A 15,208-nucleotide genomic window follows, 5' to 3' on the forward strand; every position below is an offset into this window, starting at 1 on the left:
TCGATCTCGGGCGAGCTTCGGCGCTTTTGATCACAAAATATTATATATACACCACATGACAGATCTACAACCTTTTATCTACAATCCCTGAAGTTTTGAACTCAATATCTTAAATCGGTTAGGAGTTTACCCCTGGACCAGCGAACCCTCTGAAAATCGTTAAATTGTAAATTACTCAAAACTGGAAGTGACGTTATCATTAAAAAAAATTCCAATAAGGTTCAGATCATAATCTATCAGACCTAAAGGTTTCATGTAAATCGGTTGTGTAGTTTTAGATTTTAGATCACAAAATTGGTTGGAAAAAAAAAACTCATTGCAAAGCAATGAGTGGGTCTTCTGTCAATGTCGAGAGTAAAGCTAGATGTTCCTGTAAGAAGCAGAGTTCTTAAACCAATAACAAGTGTAACTTAAAGAAAAAAAATTAAGAAATCGAATAATTCTTGGTACGACTTAACAAACTCTGAATGATTCTGAGTACGAATTAACAAAAACCTTCACAATTTCAAGAACGACTTAACAAAAAAATTCCCAACATGTCAAAGTAAGACTTAACAAAAATTTGAATTATTTTTGGTACGTGTTAATTTCACTTTGAACTTTATGCTATTTTTTGAAACCAAGAAAGCGGAATCAAAATTTTTCGGAAAAATCGATTTTTTATCCCCAATATATCTGCAATGCATCTTCCGATTTTAAAATAGATTTCAGATTTGAACTCACCATGGTATATAAGACTGTAGTATTGGCTTATTTTGTTCAAAAAATGAAAATTTCCGAAAATTTAATAAGTCAGAAAAAAAAATGAAAAAAAAAAATAAACCGAAGACAAACAAGAGGGTCTTTCGTTGGAAACGGAAGACCCTAATAATAATAATAGGGAAAAAGAAACCGAACGAAAACAATATGGTCTTTCGTTGGAAACGGAAGACCTTAATAAAGAAAAAGAAACCGTAGAATAACAAGAGGGTCTTCCGTTGGGAACGGAAGACCCTAATCATGAAATTCAATATGTTATAAACAAATATTAATCTTTAACTCATATCAGAGAACATTAACAAACCATCTAAGATAAGCATGGAACACCTCATTTTTCCTTTTTATTTCGTTGAAATGAAAATTACCCTGAAAATTTGATTTAAAATATTCCAACCTAATCTATGTCTAACAAGTTTTAGCAAACACTTAAAAAATTATATACAAATATTCACATGTTTTGTTTAAGCTGATTATTTTCACGAATGATCAATACTTTTTTTAACAATTATATTCTACAGTTTCTATTCTGTTTCCTTTCTCATAGAGTCCTATGTCAGACAATTAAATCACAAATTACATTCATTTGTTAATCAACCTTTTAATGGTATGTACGGATTCCTTTCCATAGTATTTCTTCAAATTATAAAATTAATGGGTTTACAAACAAACTTATTATGCCTCAAAAATATTGCTTCAAATTATTTTAATTTTTAAGCCTATTTGATTCTTCTACTCTAAGAATTGGACTCCGCCTACAATATATAAAACAACCAATAATATACTCAATGACTTAACCTCACTCTCGATTTTCTTATACGTATATAAATACAATATTTTTGAAGACAAGAGTTCAGTAGTTGTCATCCATCACTGATAATACCTAGAGAACCATCCCAAAAATTCCAACTAGAAACAATACATTGCACTGTCTATAGCAAGGTGAGATAAATGTTTTTCTGTAGCAAGATTAATTTGTACTTTAAAAAAGACATAAAATTTTAGGCAATAGATGAAACATCAAGAATATTATCAATAATTTATCAATTAAAAATCACATCAGGAATCTTTGTTAACAAGAATAACTTGTATTCAATTCATCTAATTAACTTATCTAATTAATAATGTGTATTGCCTGAAATGTCCAATGTCTTTTATAATACAAAATGTCCTTGGTTTTGACATAGCTGGCCTACACTGTGTAATAAATACTGGTATTAAAGAGAACCGATTGACCGTAGCCATTTTTTTGTATAGATATACCCGAGAAGAAGATCTGTGTTAAAAAAAATATTAAGGATATAATTTTAAGAATGTTAATCCTTTTTAAGAATCAAAATAAAATATGATACATGTATTAGTAGTTAGTTTTTTTACCCACAGCCTACAGACGGATGTATTAGAAACATCCATATTGTTACATACTTTTTTTCAATTAAACACAACCTAATATTAATTAAATAATATCTTTTCACAACTTTGGGTTCTAACAGGTGAATGCAATTGGTTTAAATGACAGCTATTTACCCTCAAATCATGAGTTCGCAACCTGGAACTTTTACTTGGTTTACCTATATAAGACATTAACACTGTATTTTATTGTCAAACACTGTGTAATTTAAATACTACGAATTCAAAACGGCATTTGTATTGTGATATCATGTACGAGATACTTTCAATCATATTGAGATCTGAAAGTGTCCCTATCACTTTAATAAATGTATCATGTTTGGTTAAATATCTGACATAAAACCTGTATTTTAAACAAAAATAACATTTAAAAAAAACATAGCTAGTCTTCCACTTAAAAAAATGTTAACTGTTTATTTCATTTTAGATGAAATTGCTGATATGGTTGTCACTTATTGCCATCGTTAAGGCTGGCAGTACAGTTGTTCGCATGAATGATCTGAATAGTACTTTGAGTATAGTACATCACAACATTGACAGTTCCAACCAAGAAGTTGCAAGATTAGTATATAACCATCTAACAAGCACCTATCCAAGTCGTAACTGGTTCGTAGTGGTATACGATGACGTGACCGGCACCGACAACCATCAAATAAGTTATTGTGGAGGGGGGTTTGCTTTCCGGTACTACGGTTTCAACTTAATGATTGCAAGCAGTTCAAGTGATGCGCCATCGATGTCAGTTTCAAATGCACGATTCATACTGAATAAACCAATAATCAGATACGGAACATTTTGGAGCCGATACAACTACCTTGGAGCCGGGGCCGTACTGGGTCGAATTAACCATTACGTTGACTGTCGCAATTATTCTGGTCTTGCTGTAATTAAACAATCGGCAGATGTTGCCGTAAAGGCTAGCTGGAATCGTTTTTTATTGGTCAACCGTAATCCATATTCCCTGGTAATTTTCAGTTAAGCAGCAGTTTTCCTGTATTTTCCATCTACAATAACCACAATGCAAAGTTTGTATTGGTTTTATATTAAATAAATGTATTAAAGAAATAAAAACTGAAAATGCAAAATTACAGAAATGTCAACGCTCCCTATAATATCTTATGCTATTGTGAATTGGGATCTCACGTAGATGATACAAAGCTGTCGCCATTTATTTTTTTTTACCTTTCTAAATATATCATATATTCTGCTCTTCCAAATGATATAATAAAACAATAATCGACTCTACTACACTTTTTCTTTGAATGTTAAGTCGCATACTGTAACAGTAAGGTAGGAGACTTGCGACAATTCATGTTTTATCCCTTTATCTGAGCCAAGAAAGAATTAAAATCTAATCAACTGAGTGATCGCAGTTTCAGTGAAAGAGCGAGTTCACTTAGTACACATGCTATATCCACCTCTAAATTATAGGGCGCGCTTGATTAAGCTTAATGTGGTGTACACCGGTATACAACGGTGTAAAAATTTTGTATTGTATATCAAGTCCACTTCAATGGTGTAGTGTACATGGTGTAGGGAAGTAAAGAATGAATATGACGGAAAAGGGTGCAGTTTTAACAAAGAATCTGCTATTTTGCGACAATTAATATGTTTTTTTAATAACATTATAAATGCACTAAAATAAAAACACATTTCAAATTTAATGGCTTCCATACAAAAGACAACTTTTTAATCCGTTACATTACTTAAAAGCATTTTCCAAGTTTCCATGATCATAACATTCGTCCGGCATATTGGTTTCAGTGCTACACCCAACAACACATGCCCCTGACTCGGTGTAGAAAAGTGTACATACGGTGTACACCTAAACGCTACACCTTTGCACTTGATTTACAAAAGTGTACACGGTGTACACCTTTTGGTAAAATCAAGCGCGCCCATAGTGACAGATCACATCACTATCTTTGTTTTGCTTTCGTATCTCGAAAGAATCACCAACCCTTGTGCGAAACCCGAAACATGTCTTCAAACCCCATGAAACCTTAAATTTTGAGTTTAATATAAAATACCTCAGAGTAGGGGTGATACATAGTCTGTCAGAAAATATTTATGCAGAACAGTTACATTAGACAATTGTTAATATCATTGTTGATAAAAATAAACAAACCTGGGAATGAAGTGCATTTGTGATATATGAAAGGGAAAATAGCCAAGATAACTTCCTTCACACCTAATCATTCTTTTAACACCAAAAAACAAAACGAAAACAAATTTCTTATGGAGATTTTATAATGACAAATGGTGACATCTTTTTTTCCATTCGGCAGTCACTCGGAATACCTCGCACAATTTTTCAACTTTATCATCCGGGTCTGTTGCAGAAAAGAAATCCAAGTAGAGAAAACTTTTTTCGCCGTGTAATTAGCTAGATGGTGTTTAAAAGAAGAAATCTTAAAAAGTTTCATGGTATTGAGTGAACATCGATCGAACCCCTAGGAATTTATAAATATCAAGTAATTAAGCAAAATGTGAATCGAGGATATCTTGGGACAGCGTATAGAAACTAGGGTGGGATGCTGCCAATTTATTTTTCTTAATAAATCTGTAGGTTTAGTCTTTCTTTTTCCCTCGCACTGGTTCTTAGACCTAGCTTCGCTCAGATATCTCTGGATTAAAAAACAAAATCTGGATATCTTTTCATTTCGACAATTTATTGTTATTCAATATTTGTTAGATTAAATGCACCTCCTCTATTAAGTAAAATATTTATCTTTACAAAAAATGTACCGAGAAAAAGGCATTAAGAAGGAACAAAATAAATATATAAAACGATCTGTATTATAAAAAAGAAAAAATACTTGACGGTTATGATATTTAAAACAACATACGACGGTTTTTATATTAACATACTGTCTTTATGTTCCGTTATAATTTATTTTAAACATTTTCAAAAAATCTTTGTCTGGATACTGTAAAAAAAATTCTATGTATATTAAAAAACGTCTCTTGACATTATACATTTTCCCAAGTCAAGGGTTTCTGATTCGCACTGCCCTACATAAACCATTGACCGAATAGGCAGAGTTTGACGGGGTTAGAAACCTCGCACGCTGGTTGGTGTCATACAAATTTACATGATCAAATAAGAAACGTTGTTTCAATAATGATGTTAATTGTGAATTGATCAATGTTGAACCATTGTCAAATAAATTTAAGACGGAATAGTAAGTATTTGACTTACTGGTATCGGGTTTTATTCCGAGTGGATCTATTTTTTCTACGAATTTGATTTTGTTCATGGGAGCAGCCATATTGCTATACGTTTCTGTTTAATTTATAAAGCATTCTCTGATTGGTCAGAAAAAGAGATCACAAAGGTTTAAAAATGAGTCTCATAACTGCAGCGGTGTGTGCATACAAATTGAGTAACGCGTGTTAAGATATAATCGTTACATGGTTTGTAGTTCACCCGGTATAGTTTACACGTGGTCAGTGATATGGAATATTCGTAAAAACCATTCAAAGTCAACTACAAACCAAGTTACTAATGATACCTTATTCTCAAGAAAGTATAGATACACTTTATGATATCAATATGTTAATATACATATAAATAAATTAATCATGTATTGTACAATTTAGTCTTAGTCGGGCTTTGTTGTAAGTTTGCTGAAATTGCTGGCTTTAGGAATGCAAATTGTCAGTGTTTCAATGAATAGCACAATTGCAAAAGTAAAAAAAAAACCGAACAGCGTCAAAGTAGAAGCTTCCCTTATTGCCAAATAGTTACACAGAGAGTCATGTTTTGTCAAATGGGTTGGGTTTTATGTTTGCAAATAGATTAAGCGATTTTTTTTATCATTATTGACTGTTTAAAACAAAAGCAATGCAGTTTGGCACATACATGTACAATGCGCATGGAATTTAATGGCCTATTTTATGCATTGGTTCGACGAAAAGAAGAAATAAATTTAAAGCGCTTGTTTCAAAATTCAATGCACTGTTCATTTTAAGGTTGCCGGTCTTTACATCACTATATGCATATAATGACACATCAAAATAGCTCGGTTTTCAGTACTTCTGTACTTTAATTATCTTTAATTTTCTCGGTTGGCTTAGCAGAGAATGTCTGGCTCCTTGTGAGTAGCCGCCATGAATCTAATCCAGATAAAAACGAGAAAACACAGGCAGGTGCAGGTTTCAAGTCTGTTGGTCAAAGGGTGGTTTATACAGGGTACCCAAGTACACCCAAGATGACATTACAAGCACAATGTTAAGGTTTCAACCAGCAGTGGGGATAAGGAAGGTCCTTGGAAGTGTGGTTCCATATAAACATTACAAAACTGATTGATAGAATCTGTTTTAGATACTGATAACTATGGCAGACATCACGAAACCGCGGCATCAGATTTTAGACACAGAAGAAGTCGTTCGATAAGTCACATTATTATTACACATTATGTGGAGGCAAACAAATTGAATCTGTGTCCCGGAAGACCTTAACAGAGATATGATTATGCAGGTCCAAAACCAGGGTTATGTGTAGGATCTCCAATTGCATTTACAGCAATGTGTAGAAAATCGCTGGACTCTTATGTTACCCCAGTCCTGATGCTAAAAACAAAAAAAGGAGAATTCTACAGTTACATTTATTTGGCGGGTTTCAGCAGATATAAGAGTTAAAACCTATCACCCCGTATTCCGGACTTCCACGCTGGAGTTATCTCCCTTGCTACATTACATATCAATCAACAAAAAAAGGGGGGGGGTGTCTGAAACCCCAATAACTATCCGTCACACACTCCCCTTCAAAATTGAATGTCGCCCCGACATTTGCAAAATAAAACACTTAAAATCAAATTTGTTGTCATGACAATCAAAATCACAATTATTCAACTGACCTATGTCATTCAATTTGTAACATATGTTCTAGTCTTCACACCCAATATGTTAATATGTTTACAATTGGCCAAATTGCAAACGGAGACTTTAAAGAAACAAAGATATGACACTAAAACACTGAGGTTACAATTCAGAGTAGTACATACTACTTAAAACAGTCTCTTTCATCACCATGTTAATTCTTTAAAACACACTGATAGTAGTAAATACTACTTGAACAGTCTTTATCATCACAAAGTACAGTCTCTATGTAAACAGAAAAATTAAAACACAACTTTACACAAATATCTCGCAGTCCACTTTAAGGGTTTGTACAAACGATGGTTTCCCCAGTTGGTCATATGTGAGTTTCCTGGGAACTTTAGTTGCTCTTCTTGGTCTGTACCTATGGTCTTCGGTTCCACTGGAGCTGCTGTTACCTGGGGTATTTGTTTCCACTAGTTCGTCATGCAAATCTGGATCTTCCCCACCATCCAGACCACTTGAACTATGAGCTGACTGGAAACTATCCGCTGAACTGTGTGAAATCAACACAGGTTCCACGGGGTTGTCTGTAGGATTCCTCACTTCATCAACTGAATCTGAAGAGGCACTTCCTGTACTGCACTGCTGTGGAGTGAATGGTGTGGCATTAGGATTTAGAGGGACTCCAGTAATCTCAATGAATCCATCGGAATCTGAGGAACTACTGTCAGCGTCATAGACTGGGACGTCTTGTTTGCTGGTTTTCTTTGGTCTGCGGGATTTCCTGTCGTTATCCATGGACTCTATCGGTGAAGAGTTGCGCTGTCGGAGGAGGTTCCTGTGAAGTCGCCTTAATCCACCCTGTCCGGATCTCTTCCTCACTCCATAAACTGGTGTCTCCTCATTCACCTGCTTCACAACAACATATATATCCTGCTTCCAGAATGATCTTAACTTTCTAGGACCTCCCTTCTCTAAAAGGTTCTTCACTAAGACGTAGTCTCCAGGATGTAACCGTGCACTCAAAAGTCCTTTGTCATGTTGTTGTTTTCCCTTTTCAGTCATTCTTCCTGCTTGTTGCGATGCCAATTTTTAAACCTCTTCCATGCGGTCTCTCCACTGAGCCACATATTGAGAATAGGTCTGTATTGTAATCGGCTGTTGTAGTTCTGGAAATACCAAGTCAATGGGTAATGTGGGGTGTCGCCCAAACATTAGAAAGAATGGTGACTAACCTTTGGTTTCATTCTTCGTGCAGTTGTAGGCATTAACAACTTTATTCAGATGTGATTTCCAATCCAGTTTCCAAGATGGCTCTAAAGTTTTCAACATCTGTAATAGCGTCCTATTAAAGCGTTCCACTTGTCCATTCCCCTGTGGGTGGTACGGTGTGGTACGAGAGCATCTCAAAGAAAATTTGTTCTCAAATTCACGTCCTTGATCATGGTGTAATCTGCTTGGCATCCCAAATTTTAGCACAAAGTCGTTGAAGACCTTCTCTGCAGCAGTTTTTCCCGACTTGCTCCTTGTAGCATACACCTGTGCAAAGCGGGTATAATGGTCCATCACAACAAATATATACTCAAAACCACCCTTGCAGCGCTCTAAATGGAGAAAATTAATTGACACAAGTTCTACCGGACAAATGCTGGTAATTGGCTGCAGTGCTGCTTTGCGTTGGACATGAGGCTTTTTGTCCTTGATGCACTGACACTCCTGAGTGACATACCGCTCTCGGAGGTCATATGAGCCCAATAGAATCGATCCCTCACACAGCTCAAAACTCTTTCAGCTCTAGATGTCCTAAATCATTATGTAAATGCTTCAGAACTAGTTTCCGAAAACATTTCGGTAGCACTACCTGTTGAATTATTCCCTCTCGTGGGTATGAAATTTCCCTTCTCAACAATCCATTTTCTACTTTCAATTTGGCCCACTCACGCAGTAGGCACTTTGCAGCTGGGCTCTATCCCTTTGTTACTTGCTTGGTAGGTTTTCCCCCCTTCTGAACCCAGAGTAGGACTGTACATATGTCTTCATCATTGCGCTGTTCCTTTGCCAGAGTACTGTTGTCAATGATAGGTAGGGATGCTCCCTGAATCAACTGCTCTTCTACTGCTTCAGCCTCCTTGACAGGTGTGCTAATGATGCTACAGGCAGGCTCATCTAGTCTCACTGCTGACACAATGGCATCAATTGTATCTGGAAAACACCTTTCGGTAAACTGAGATACATCGAATGGCATGCGGCTGAGTCCATCGGCGTCGCAGTTTTTCACACCTGGCTTGTAATGGATGTAAAATCGAAAATCTGCCAACATGGACACCCACCTCAATCTAGAAGCATCCAACTTTGGGGCCGTAAAAATATATCGTAAGGGGTTATAGTCACTGTACACTTCAAAGTGAGGAGCGTAATATAAATAATCACGAAATCGTTCAGTGACGGCCCACTTGAGTGCGAGGAATTCTAATTTCCCTGATTGGAGATGGTAGCTCTGTTCAGCAGGCGTCAACTTCCTGGATGCGTATGCGACTACTGCTAACTTTCCATGGTCCTGCTTCTGGTAGAGAATCGCTCCCAAGCCCATTTGTGATGCATCAATATGCAGAGTGTATGGTCTATCAAAGTCAGGGTATGTCATCACTGGTGGGTGGAGTAGGATATCAATGAGCTCTTCCAAGATGTTCTGTTGTTGAGTCGTCCAAGTAATGGCACTGATGACCCCGTCTGTCCGGATGTCTGTGACTTCATTTTCTTCTGTTTTTTATTGGATTGAGTTGGGACGTTCTCATTCCTCAACAAATCATAAATGGGTTTAGCTCTGCGAGAGAAGTTGGGTATATAACTCTTCTAATAACCAATAAAACCCATTATTTTTCTTACATCTCCAACTGTTTTAGGTTTCTGATCCTTCAACTTCATTACTGCCTCTTGGTCGTAGGGTCTACAGTATGTCCTTGCGTGGTGACTAGATGACCTAGGTAACGTTTCTGCTTTTGAAACAGGTTGCATTTACTAGGTTTCAATTTCAAACCCTTTTCCCTTATACTAGTCAACACGCACTTCAAGTCATTCAAATGGGATTCAAATGAATTACTGTAAACCAGTATATCATCCACATATGGTAGACAACATTTGTCCCTCAATCCCTCAAGAGCTTCATTAATGTAGGCTTGGAAACTTCCTGGAGCACCAGTGAGTCCAAATGGAATTCTATTCCACTCGTACTGTCCCCATGGGGTCACAAACGACGTATACTTTCGACTCTCGTCCTTAACAAAACCCTAATGATATGCTTTGCTTTGATCAAGAAGAGAAAACCATTGACTTTCACCCAAAGAATCAAGAGCATCCTGGACTCGTGGAATTGAGTACTGGTTCTTGACAGTTTTGGCATTCAACTTCCGAAAGTCTACACATAGGTGGAGTGATCCATCTTTCTTTCTCACACAAACAATTGGACTGGAATATGGTAAAGTTGATCGGCGAATCCAGTGCTTTTGCAGTAAGTTGGATATATAGTCCTTGACGTCTTGGTAGAGAGGTCTAGGGACGGCCATGTAAGAATTATGTACTAGCGCCTTATCCATCAACTCCAATCCAAGCTCTAAATCAATAGCACATCCAATGTCGTCATCATTGACTGTAAATGTTTTGCATTCCTCCCTTAATAAACTCTCCACTCTTCTTTTCTGTTCTGTATTTAGGGGGGAATCTGTTAGATCAACAGGTGGATCCAACTTCCCATCGTTCTCAGCACTCACTTGGTTTACTGTGGTCTGAACATGGTCGCTACTCGAGCCTGCTATTCCAAAGGGAATGGATGAACAAATCTTTTCAAAACGTCCTAACAAAGTACCTTTAGGCAAGACAGAGTCATTTTTGGAAGGATTACACAACAGTAATTTCACACGTCCGGCGTGGTTTGGTTTTACCTCCACAAGCATATCCTGAGTTGATATTCCCAATGCATCGAGTTGGGACGAAAAGAGCCTCACAACCAGGCTGGAGTTGTCTGCCTTTAAATGGTACACTAAAGACAATGGATGACTGCTGTGGGACGACAATATTTCGACGTCCTACTTTTACCGTACCAAGCGTTCCATCTTCATTGTCTTTGAGTTCTTTGTAGAGTGCGTTAACTTGTGCTTCATTGGCTGCAGGAAGAGTAAGTCTGAGCAGATCAATTGCATTATTACTATGGACAGTTTGTAACAAATGTTGTATGACATTGTATCCCAATATTGGTTCATTGCTCGATACACTAGTGACAAGGAAAGGCACCTGAACAGCATTACAATGTTCTGATAATTTCATCATAACAGTTACACCACCTTCAACAGGTATATCTGAACCAGATGCAGACACTAATGAAACATCTTTTAACTGCAAAAAGTCTTCAACATTCTTTACATGCGTATACAATTCAGGAAAATGATTACCAATCCATGACTTGTTCATAAGGGAGACTTGAGCCCCCGTATCCCATAACACTTTTACAGGTTTCTCATTCAAAAATAAACATACATGACATGGTTTACTAACAAGTTTGACAAGGTTAGTCCTAATGTTATTAACTTTGCCTTTTATTTCCTTTACTTCATATTTCTCAAATTTGTGGTGATGCTCTAGACAGTTATTGGGACAACTTTCTTGTTGGGCCGCCCTTTGTTCCTCTAGGTCGACCCGCTGCTGTTTCCCGAGAGCTTGAACTTCTTGCTTGGACACTCCTGTCGACGATGTCCAGATCCACCGCAGTTCCAACAATGATTGCAACGCTTGCCGACAGACTGGCAATCTGTACAGGATCGTGGTCCGCTTCGTGAAGGTGTTGGTTGAGCCTTTGCTGTGTTCAGAGATTGTTCAACCATCTTCTTCAATGCTGTCATGTCGATCCTTAGCGACTTAATTTCACTGGCAAAATCATTATTTACTTCCTCTTTCACAGCATTGATTTCCAATGAGTTAGAATTGATTTGAGACACTGAATGTTTGGATTGCAGTTTGTTATGTCTTTCACTCTCTTGTATGGTAATTTGGTTCAGTTCATGCATTAACGTTGCATCTGTTATTTTCACATTGTCCAAATGTGCTTTCATCTCATGACGCAGTGTTGTATCTCTTAGTCCAGTGTAGACGGTCTGTCTAAAGAGTCTAGCCACCAGTTCTGGACTGTATTTGAGTTCATGGCTATCCTCCTGTGATGCAAAAAGGATTCGGTTACGTAGATCCATAACCCTCAGGAGAAAATCGTTCGGAGTTTCCTTTGGATTGTGGGTGGCACTAGTCAATTCACTGTAATTCGGTTGCATTCTTTTCTGCATAGTGTCCCCTAAGGATGCTTCTAAGGGTTGCCAAATTTATGTCTGGCCTTCCGTCTTAGTAGCTGCGCAGGCTTGACGATGGGACTACTGCCTTTATTACACCATCTATTATGTCCACATCCGAGTATCCCTTCTGTTTACCCGTTTCAATTTGTCAAATTAAGCTGGTATACGAAATCCCTGATTTGCAATCCACTTGCCCACTGATCTTAAAATCCTTATGTAATTTCACTGCTGATGGACTTTCAGTCGTTGTACTTGCTGGTTCATTAGAGGCTTCTTTTTTCACGGTTTTGTCTGCTGATGTGCCAGGACTCTCTAATGGAAATTTCACAGCTAACAATGTTGTTTGTGCTTAGTCACCCTCCATTTCCTTCATAAACAATCTGTCGGCTTGCATCGCCACCTTGAAACGGCCCTTCGAAGAATCCACTGGCTCCCCAAATTCCTTCAGAATTTCTGCCAGGACTTCTAATGGCGCCATCATTAGCTTTGCTCTCATCTCCAGCATCGATCTCCTCTGTTATGTTTTCTGACATCACGGGATCCCGGACGAGCCCCCAAAATGTTACCCCAGTCCTGATGCTAAAAACAAGAAGAGGAGAATTCTGTAGTTACATTTATTTAGCGGGTTTCAGCAGATATAAGAGTTAAAACCTATCACCCCGTATTCCGGACTTCCACGCTGAAGTTATCTCCCTTGCTACATTACATATCAGTCAACAAAAAAGGGGGGGGGGGGTGTCTGAAACCCCAATAACTACCCGTCACACTTATTAATTCATAACACATCATCAAACTTACGATGTAGCTTTGGCATTATGACTAAGGTGTTTTTTTCAAACACATGAAAAAATCTCATTAAAAATTTCCTGTACTCTAAAGAATGTTGGAGTTAAAAGATAATGTCAAATACTTTTTGTTTTAACGATTGTTTCCATCTGGACACTTTAACACTGTCCCGAATAATCATGCTAGTGCCAAGGTGGCATCATTGATTGCACCCGTCTAAGCTGCATGTATCGAAAAATATTCAAAATGCCATATGAATAGACCATTGGTTAAGGAGTCTAAAAAAATATGCTCTCTAGACAATAGTCTATCATTTGGTATATATGGGTTTTTACAAAACTGCATCTTAAGCGGGTGTAAACTTGCCACCTTGGCACTGACATAATTATCCAGCACAGTGTTCGTCCTTTAAAATTATCTAAGTTGTATATATTCAGAAAAGCAAAATACTTATTGTTTAAAGAGTAAACCTTCTACATGTATCTACACGATGATGTTTTTTTGTGATCGGCTTCGGTCGATCACTGTTGTCTCCATGAGGCATCCGGCAAATGCTTCCACGTGCGCACACATTCCGCTGGCATAAGTAGTTCTTTTAAAAACTTGAAGTTTGGTTTAGTATTTATATTACATTTTACTCAGTTTTATTTCAATTCATTTACCTTAAGAGATGCAAACATACATAAAATACAGTTCGACCTGTTAATTCAAGAATGCACATTTTGTCTCACGCGTAAGAATTTCGATCGAAAGATTCATTCAGTAATGCAGTTGACCTCGATGAACTGACCTCATTCATAACAATATGCTCCATGACCTGACCTCGATCTATTGATGTTGCATAGCAGTAGCTAGGAAGACGGCTAGATTTATAAACAAGGTTACGTTTGAATGCGACCTCAATAGCAAGATATGATGGCATTCAATGTTTTTCAGTCGCATTAAATTATTTTAATACAACTCTTTCTTTGTAAACGTGTTAATGCTATTTGAAGAGCCCTACTTAGTATTCTGAAGAAGAAGAAGATGGATTAACATTTAATAATTACGTTAAAAATATTAAACTAGACAAGAAGTTTACGAACGGCTTTCCCCAAATTTATTTCAAAATTAAATTTATTGACGGTTTATAATGATGAAATTATGGTCTACAGATTCAAAATATTCTATATTTTGTAAAAATACAGTACTTTTTTAATTATTTTACATCAAACTGATCATGTTGATTGCTTCTAGCGATTAAAACAAAATACAGGAGACAAGTGTCTAAAAAATAAACACACAACAGTGCTGCCTTTATAAATTCAAAAAATAGAAAATGCAAGTACTACTTATTTGTCTCTCTGTTTATACATGTATAATCAAACAAATTAACAAGATATCAGATTAATCTGGAAATTCCAGGAGAAAAGTATTTTTTAAACAACCACATTTATTGCTAATTAAAGAGAGGATGTCTTTCTATCACTTCGATAATTATGACAAATAGAATGGAAAAGTATGCTTTTCCTTGTTAGTAAGAAATGGTTCACATAAACTCTACATCTACCAGCCAATCCTCCTATATACTTTTTAATGTCATTTATCTAAACATATATATAAATATTTTTTTAAGGAAGTGATCTCGTGTTTTAACGAAACTGATGAACGGGAAATAACTCTTTGATGTTCAGAAAGTATTGCATGTACATATGTTCTTATCTTGGTTTATGTGGTTGAAAAGGACATTATCAAATCGTCTTGCTTTTAATATTGTTGAGGAAACAAATGTTTTACATTTCTGAACGTTTACACGTAAGACAAAGAGAATTTTAAACATTGACAACTTCCAAGTAAATACAAACATTTGGTGGACTAAATAGCAGCAGCTGCCATCTAGGCCGAGTCAAGCTCCCAAATAGTTATCAAAATGGATCGCTAAATACGGATTCAATTAAGAAAAATCGATAATTTTAGATTGATTTTTGCTCATTTAATTGTCAGCACAAAGAAGAAAGATGTTGCTATTCTGTGAAACATTAGACCTTGTATAAATGATCACACGTTCAACTGAAAATAAAATAAAATTCAAATTTTGACAGTCATTTCATTTATTA

General features: G+C 36.6%; 1 long non-coding RNA gene across 1 annotated transcript; it reads left to right on the forward strand.

Annotated features, from left to right (window-relative positions):
* The first annotated feature begins 1,239 nt into the window (after positions 1 to 1,239).
* Positions 1,240 to 3,411, forward strand: LOC136271283 (uncharacterized). Its single transcript, XR_010709200.1, has 2 exons — positions 1,240 to 1,698; positions 2,594 to 3,411. It is a non-coding gene; the product is annotated as an uncharacterized lncRNA (long non-coding RNA).
* The last annotated feature ends 11,797 nt before the right edge of the window (positions 3,412 to 15,208 follow it).

The sequence above is a fragment of the Magallana gigas genome, chromosome 9 (assembly GCF_963853765.1).
Source record: "Magallana gigas chromosome 9, xbMagGiga1.1, whole genome shotgun sequence".
Lineage (NCBI taxonomy): Eukaryota > Metazoa > Mollusca > Bivalvia > Ostreida > Ostreidae > Magallana > Magallana gigas.